This window comes from Pyxicephalus adspersus, chromosome 11 (genome assembly GCF_032062135.1).
Source record: "Pyxicephalus adspersus chromosome 11, UCB_Pads_2.0, whole genome shotgun sequence".
Lineage (NCBI taxonomy): Eukaryota > Metazoa > Chordata > Amphibia > Anura > Pyxicephalidae > Pyxicephalus > Pyxicephalus adspersus.
Window position 1 is genome coordinate 16629957 of NC_092868.1, and position 7549 is coordinate 16637505.

A 7549-nucleotide genomic window follows, 5' to 3' on the forward strand; every position below is an offset into this window, starting at 1 on the left:
AGCTTGTCTTTGTGGGTCCCTGGTCCTCCATCAAAGACAATATTAATTGCCTTGGCATCTGGCATATCTGGTATACTCGGATCCTGGGTATGTGGCAAACTAGTTCAAGCCTCCAAAAGCTGAACAAGGGCTTGACTATAGGTGAAAAATACAACATTAAAATGGGAAATTGGGTATTGGGGAATTGGTGTCTGGATAAGAACTACATCTGAACCAGGACTGTACAGTAGAAAAGAAAGCTTGAATATTTATCAAGGAAGAAATGCAGGTGTAGTTTGGAAGCTTTTTAAACCACAGACTGGTCTACACGTTGTCAAAAAATGTCTCTGCTTGGTAAATGTTCAGTCTCATTTCTAAAAGTGAAAATCTGAGAAAAAAGAGAGATCTTGTGTTTTACAGGGTAAAAAAAAAGCATTCAGTGGAAGCTTGATTAAGAGTGGAAGCTTGATAACATTTATGTAAAGTAATGTAAAGAGCTGGGTTAGATTTTTTATAGATAGATATTTTAGATTGCATTCTGGAAACAAAGTTATCAGCTGTGCTCAATATCCCCCTCCCAAATTGCTGTCTCTGTGGCTGCAGCTGGTCCATCCATCCTGGGTATAGGCTCAGACTTTTCCTGACTAGTCAGTCACATCAAGTCCCCTCCACTGCCACATACTATTAAGGCCAGGGCACAGATCCCTCCCCCCATCAAGAGTTTTAGGGAAGTTTATGGAACGACTTAGGAATTTGGCAACCAGCTTCGGGGGTCAGGTGACATTTATCAACATCTCTCAGGAGAGCAGAGACTGTCTTTAAAGAGGCAACTCCAAAGACGGAGTTTGTGCCTGGACCGAAGAAGAAGGTGACACAAGCATGCCTGAACCAGCAAAACCTGGTAGGATAGCTCTCCTGTATCCATTGCTTTCTGATTGAGCCATGAAGGTTGTCTTTATTGCATAAATAATGTGTGTGCATTAAGCTAAACAAAAATTCATATAATGTTTCAGGGTATAAGGATATTTAACTTTTGCTCAGGTATTTAAGTAAATGAAATTTCCTTAAGTGCATTTAGAAGCAATGCAGTGCCATTAGTGTTGATAAACTCTTAATTTGGTAGGAACTGAAGTGTATCTATACCAAGTTTTCTTTTTTTCAGAAACAGAAAATAAAAATTTGACAGAGTTTCTATTATCCCCTTTTTATCCTAAATGAAGCAGATCCCCCATCTCTGGTCCTAGAGAAAAACTTTGTAGTAGACTAGAAGTAACTCCAATGGTGCCTCTTATTGGAGTAAAAACAAGACTTACAATCCTTCCCACTTTACTTAAAACTGAAATAAAAAATATTTGGGTGTGACAATTTATAGCAATTAACTTGCTATACAACAGGGCAGACTGTAACAGTTTTGTAAACTTGTTACATTTGTTAAATAAAAATCATTAAAATTACAAAATACATCCCTAATTTTTTACTTCTTTTTCACACATGCCTGTGCCATTTAAATTATAAGTTTAAGAAGAGCCATACGTTTTTTTTCTTTGTGGTTGCCTGTTTCAAATATATGTTTCCAAACTTGTTTCATAAATAAGGAAATATTTTTTTTTTTTATAAAAGAGCATGAAACTATAATTTGTAACAAAGTTTTCTACACATAATCTGTGTATTTGATAATTTCCATCACATTAAAGCCAAGCATCCTAATATGCAGAGCCATTAGAGTCTTTGCAAATATGCAAAGATGGTTGCAAAAACATCATCTTTGAAAACCATGTTACTCTCTGATCAAACAACGATCCCTTCAAAACAATTGACCTGTATATAGGCAGAGTATACTTGCAGTAAAAAATGTACTTCGTAGCTTGAAAGGTACACAAATAATATGCATGTGTTGCCAGAAGAATGATCTTTCAAAAGCCATGTGAGAAACAAGATAAATAATCAGCATGTCTCAATATCTTCAGCATGAAACAGAATTGTTTGTTTTTTCAGCTGTTATATATATTTTTTTAATAAAATAACATTTAAATAACTGCATCTGTTTATTTATACTTTTACCCTTTATATGCATTTTTGCTTGTTTCTTACTATAAAAGATTATTGTATATTTGGGTATGAAAAAATACCTGGTGCCTGTACATTGATAACTAAAAAGTGTTAGCGTTACAGTAAATTTACTATTAATGTTTTTAACTTTAATTGAATTTGGCTGTACAAAATTATTCTCGGTTATCAGTCAGATTCGAGGCTGAAATTTCATTGCATGTAAAGATGTTTCAGAAAGAAATGTAATAGGAAAAACAATAACCTGCTTGTACAGTTATCTTTAGTATAAAATTGTGTCCAGTTTTGTTCAGTGGTAAGGTACATATTCAGTAGGATCATTATGTGTATATGTTTAATAAAATAACATTTAACAAGTGTATTTACTTGAGTTTTTTTTTACTTTTTTACCTTTATATAATTTTTAGCAGTATCACTTAAAGTAACAATAAGAAAAGTGTGTCATTGCCAAATGACCTGTATAATTAAATTTGGCTGTTATTCTAAATTGTTAAAGACCATCAGTTATATTCAAGGTTAAAATTTCAATGCACCGTAGGCTTGAATGGCAAAAATCAATTAACAGCTAATATCTGAATTTAGATATGTAACAGCCCTGAGAGTTGTTTTTCAAATGTAATCCAGCATCAAACAATCAGAGTGTATTAATATCCTGAAACCTAACATCTAACAATCAGAGTGTATTAATATCTATGTTTGAGTGATAGGTGTTAAGCATTTGAAATTTAGACAGTCTGACAGCCCAATGCTGCCTTTGATATGTTGGCCTTGTGGGATAATTTTCCATAACTCCTGTCCAAGTACCAGCATAAAAAGTATGTCTGTGTATATATATATATATATATATATATATATATATATATATATATATATATATATATATATATATTATTTTTTTTTAAGTTTTTCAAGCTACAGATTTGAAGGTGAAGGCCACATTATTGATATTGTAGCACTCACTGGGTTCTGGTAAATGCAATGAACCATTAAATCTCCTCAGGACTACTTTGGTAAGATGAGATATACAGTTTTAGACATCAAAGTTCTACCCTCTCTTTCCCTCCAACCCCAGAGATTAAAAAGTCATGCAAGGGGCTCTTCCCACTGCATTCCACCCAAAAGAATTAAATGGAAATTGGTTGAATTTTAATGCTCCTTGAAATGGCCACAGCTGGAGCATGGAGGTGGGAACTTGGCTGTTGGCATTTTTTTGATGAACAGTGTGCAGTATACTTTTATAGAAGGCAGGACAAACCATAGAGAAGCATAGTGCTAAATTCAGGGACCACATTGGGTCTTCTGAAGATCTAAAACCAATTGCAATAATTACAAACCACCATTACTTCTGGAATCAGAATCTTTTTTAAAAAATATGAGTTCTTAATATGTCACTTTGTATTTTGGATTAAGATACAGTTGTTTTCTGCTATACATACCCAGCAAGATAGATTTTTCATAATTTTTTTTTGGTTGTTAGGCAGAACAGAAAGGAAGGAGGCTCCATAAAAGGGAAAGAGTGTGCTTTTTTTGGAGAATGGAAAGTTAGAATCTCTTATGTTCTGCTTGCATTTTGTGTCCCTTCCAGAGATATTTCCCCTTCTTCCTGTCTGAGTAACAAGTGTGAGGACAAGAAGTATAGGTTATTATTTCCTTTCAGGAAACAAGCAGCATTAAATAATCCCCCCAAAACAACAAAAAAGAAAAAACGTTTGCGTTATATTTCTTTTCATTTCTACCATCTTCAGATTGTATTTAAATCTCGTCTTGCATAGTTATAGCCTATTATAAATATTATATATACTATAATATATGTAATATGGTATATAAATTACATAATATAAATGACACACAATAAAATAAATTATTAACTATCTTTTGTATTGTTGAATGCTTTATTGTAATGTTTTTGCCTTAAGGTATGCTTTAAGGCTTGTAAGGTTCTATTTGTATTTCATCACAAAAAGAAAAAATATTGCTAAACCATCTCAGGGCCTCAATAATTGTAAAAGGGATGAACCCAGCAGCCCTAGGACTGGGTTAGTTCTAAAGAATCAATAGATTAGAAGTCGGCTTTATGTATCAAACATAAATATTCACATACCACTTCTAATATACATCCCTTTATAATGAGGTTCTGAATGTAGTATTTAGGCATTTAACAAAACAATTTGTAATGTATGTTTTATGAATTTACATAAACTAGGGTATCCACTGGTTAGTTCAATGTTTACTGAAGCATAATGCGGCAGGTGTTAAAACATATAGGTATTTAGAACCTACAGTGATAAACATCATTGGTAGTAGAACACTACATATGCCTTATGTGCCACTGTTTGTACTGTGCAGCAATGCAGAGACTAATACACTGAAAATAAAAACATAATATAAATGTCAATGATACACTCAGTGATCACTTAACACAAGCATTAGCATTTATTCAGCCCATTCTTTCCATCATATGTCTGTATCAATTACCCATTTTGTAATGACAATCACCCTAAAGGAATTTTTGAAAGAGTTCAGGTTACAATAATTAGGGCGCATAGAAGAAAGACATTCTCTTCTTAGTATGTAAGATGCACTGATCTAAATCTGTTACTTGTTACTTAGATGATTGACAGTAACAATGTAACTTGCTGATCTACTTTTCACAGTGCTGGCTGGTCACAGAATAAACTAAGGATTAATTTATGAGGAATAGTCAGTGCTCTGATTGTTGTAATTCTGTTATCTCATAGAAGGGCTTCAACAAATTATCACTATATTCCCCTGAGCAGCTTTAATTCACAGTTTAGGAATAATGGACATGTGTTTTTTCTATGGCTTTAAGCCTTCTTTATTGCATAAAGCACTGTGGTAGTAACAGATTTATTATTGCTAATACTCTAATAATAACTATGTAGTAGGCTTTATCTAGAGATAATGCTTCTCTAAGCACATGCAAATGCTGTTACTTCCTCTGTATTTGCTCTTCTATTTGCTCTACAACCATAATATATGATTATAGTGGAAATTAAAACAAGGGTGCACTAATCTATTTATTGTACAATGCTAAGTAATATGTTGGCACTATATAAATCCTGTTTATTAATAATAATATTAATAAAATAAATAATAATAATAATGTAAGCAGCATGTTATCTGCCTTACATACCGTGCATTCACTGGGCATGAACATAAATAAAGGGCTATAAAAGTAGCAGGATATGTCTGTATTTTTCTAATCTGTCTTCTGACATTTTAGAATAATCTTTACCCAAGGCTTCTTTCCACATCTGCTTTTAAATTTATTTTAATTAAGCCTAAAGATGGTGTCACTTTGTCCTTGATTTCTTGATCTCAGGACTGAGTTCGGCCAACCTGCAGATTTTGGTCTAAAAAGAATTCTTGGTGGCCAACAATCACACACTCAGTTTTTGGCATTTGGTAGGTGGGCAACCTTAAAAAAAGCAGCTTATGTATAGTTGTGAGACATTAAGGGTTTCCTGGGTAATAAAATGAATAGCAGACTGCTCAGGATGTTTTGACAAAATGTTTAGAAATGGCTGACCAGTATCAACAACAGGTGTGAGGGCATTGGCTGGATATCTGTTACAATTAGTAGTTACTTACTGGTATGGGTAAGTGTAAATGGATTTCACATTATCAGGTTATTAAACCCCAGTGGTGTGGCAGGGCTCTTTCGGCATGTACATCAAGCAGGTCTTGCAGTCTTTAAATACAGGATCTTCACAGCTAGCTGAATAATACCCCTGACTATACCTCATGCTGGTTAGAAGACTTAAACAGGCAGGTCCAAACTTCTCGCCAAGCCCACAAAATGATACAGTGTTGGGCATTCCCCATCTGCTAAAACTAATATGTACTGTCCTCAGTACAAACATATGATTGCGCTGATGACTGATTACCAAGCAAGTGGATCTTGTGCATCTCCTTTGAATAAATACCTCCTACAATTCAAGTAAGTTTTTCTCAGTCATAAACCTAAATATAGGAAGCAAAGTCTCAATAGTACATATATTGTTAATAGAACAGCACAACAAAGTAACAAAAGTTTCCATGCTTTTTTAAGGAAATCTCATACAATTTATTTTATTTAAAACATTCTTTTTTCATTTATGGGGGCCTAAGGTAGCTCATAGACAGTAAGATTTTTTAGGCAAAAACATTTACCTATCCTCGGATGATTCACCACATCATGTTCCAGACATGTTGACCCTATAGGTGATATGTGTGTACACAGTTAAAGATCCACAGCATAATCCAAAGGAACCATAAAAAGGATAACTAAACCTTCCAATCAAACATAATATGTATTGCTGCTTAACAGTCCCTAGATGTGGAGGATACAGTATTTTTCTTTTCTAAGACTAAAGACTTTTAACAAGTATGGACATTTATGGCACTGTTTTTGGGTTTAGATATATTTTAGGCTTGTAACTTATCACAACAATACCTTTCATTTTTTTCATTTACTACTATAAGAAATAATACTTTTATCAATTAACAGTCCAACTATCTTTTTAAAAAAGAATAATCCTATCGATAACAACATGGCTTACTGCAAAGATGTGTGACATCTTTAAAAAATAAGTGACTTTGATGTTAATCCGATGACTTTGGTCCATAAACATGTAAGTATTGAGGAAATTAGAGAGCAGAGTAAATTAAGATAGGTATAAACAAAGTATGTATTAAAAGTACTAGTCCATGTGCACCTAGTTGTTTTAGGCTATTTTCTTTTAGGCATGCATAATAAAGTAGCTGTCCAGTAGTTCATTGTGCTTTATAGGCAATGTAGTGTTAAAAGACACTATAAGCTAGCCAGCAGCTGTGTTTCCCTACCAGGGATTGACAGATGTGCAGACATGTCCTTTAACCTCTGTAGTGAGTAATTTCTAAAGCTCCACTGAGTACTGACAAGTTTCCAAAAGATAGATAAAGGTTAAATAGACAGTTATACGTTCCTATTCTTTGTGTTAGACATAACTCTATACTGATATAGATAACACATATATATCATCTTCAATCAACAACTAAAGTAAGAAAGTGAAGATGTCTCCTGTTCTACAACTATAAATGCTTATTATCTTTTAATATTTTTTTTTTTACTAAAACAGAGAAAGTTGATATGGATATGTGTTTTTAAACTTATAAGTTACCCATACAGTATTGAGACTATTGCTACATTTTCCAATCAAGAAGCTATAAGAATAGTCAAGATGTTAAAGATGAATATCCAAAGATGCTGGAGGGCAGTTAGCAAAGCAATCCATAACAGTTACCACACTTTTTTTTCCTCAAGCATATATATCTGCAGACATGTATCCTATGACCATGATGCCTATAAAGCATATTAGGACATCAAAGTAAAAAGGGACACCACCAATACATAGATTTTAGAATGTCAACCATGTGAAATTCAAATAAATACTGAGTAATTGAATGCAATAAAAGTAGCATTACTAAGCTACTTTCCACTCATAGTCTATTAAGGTGGTGG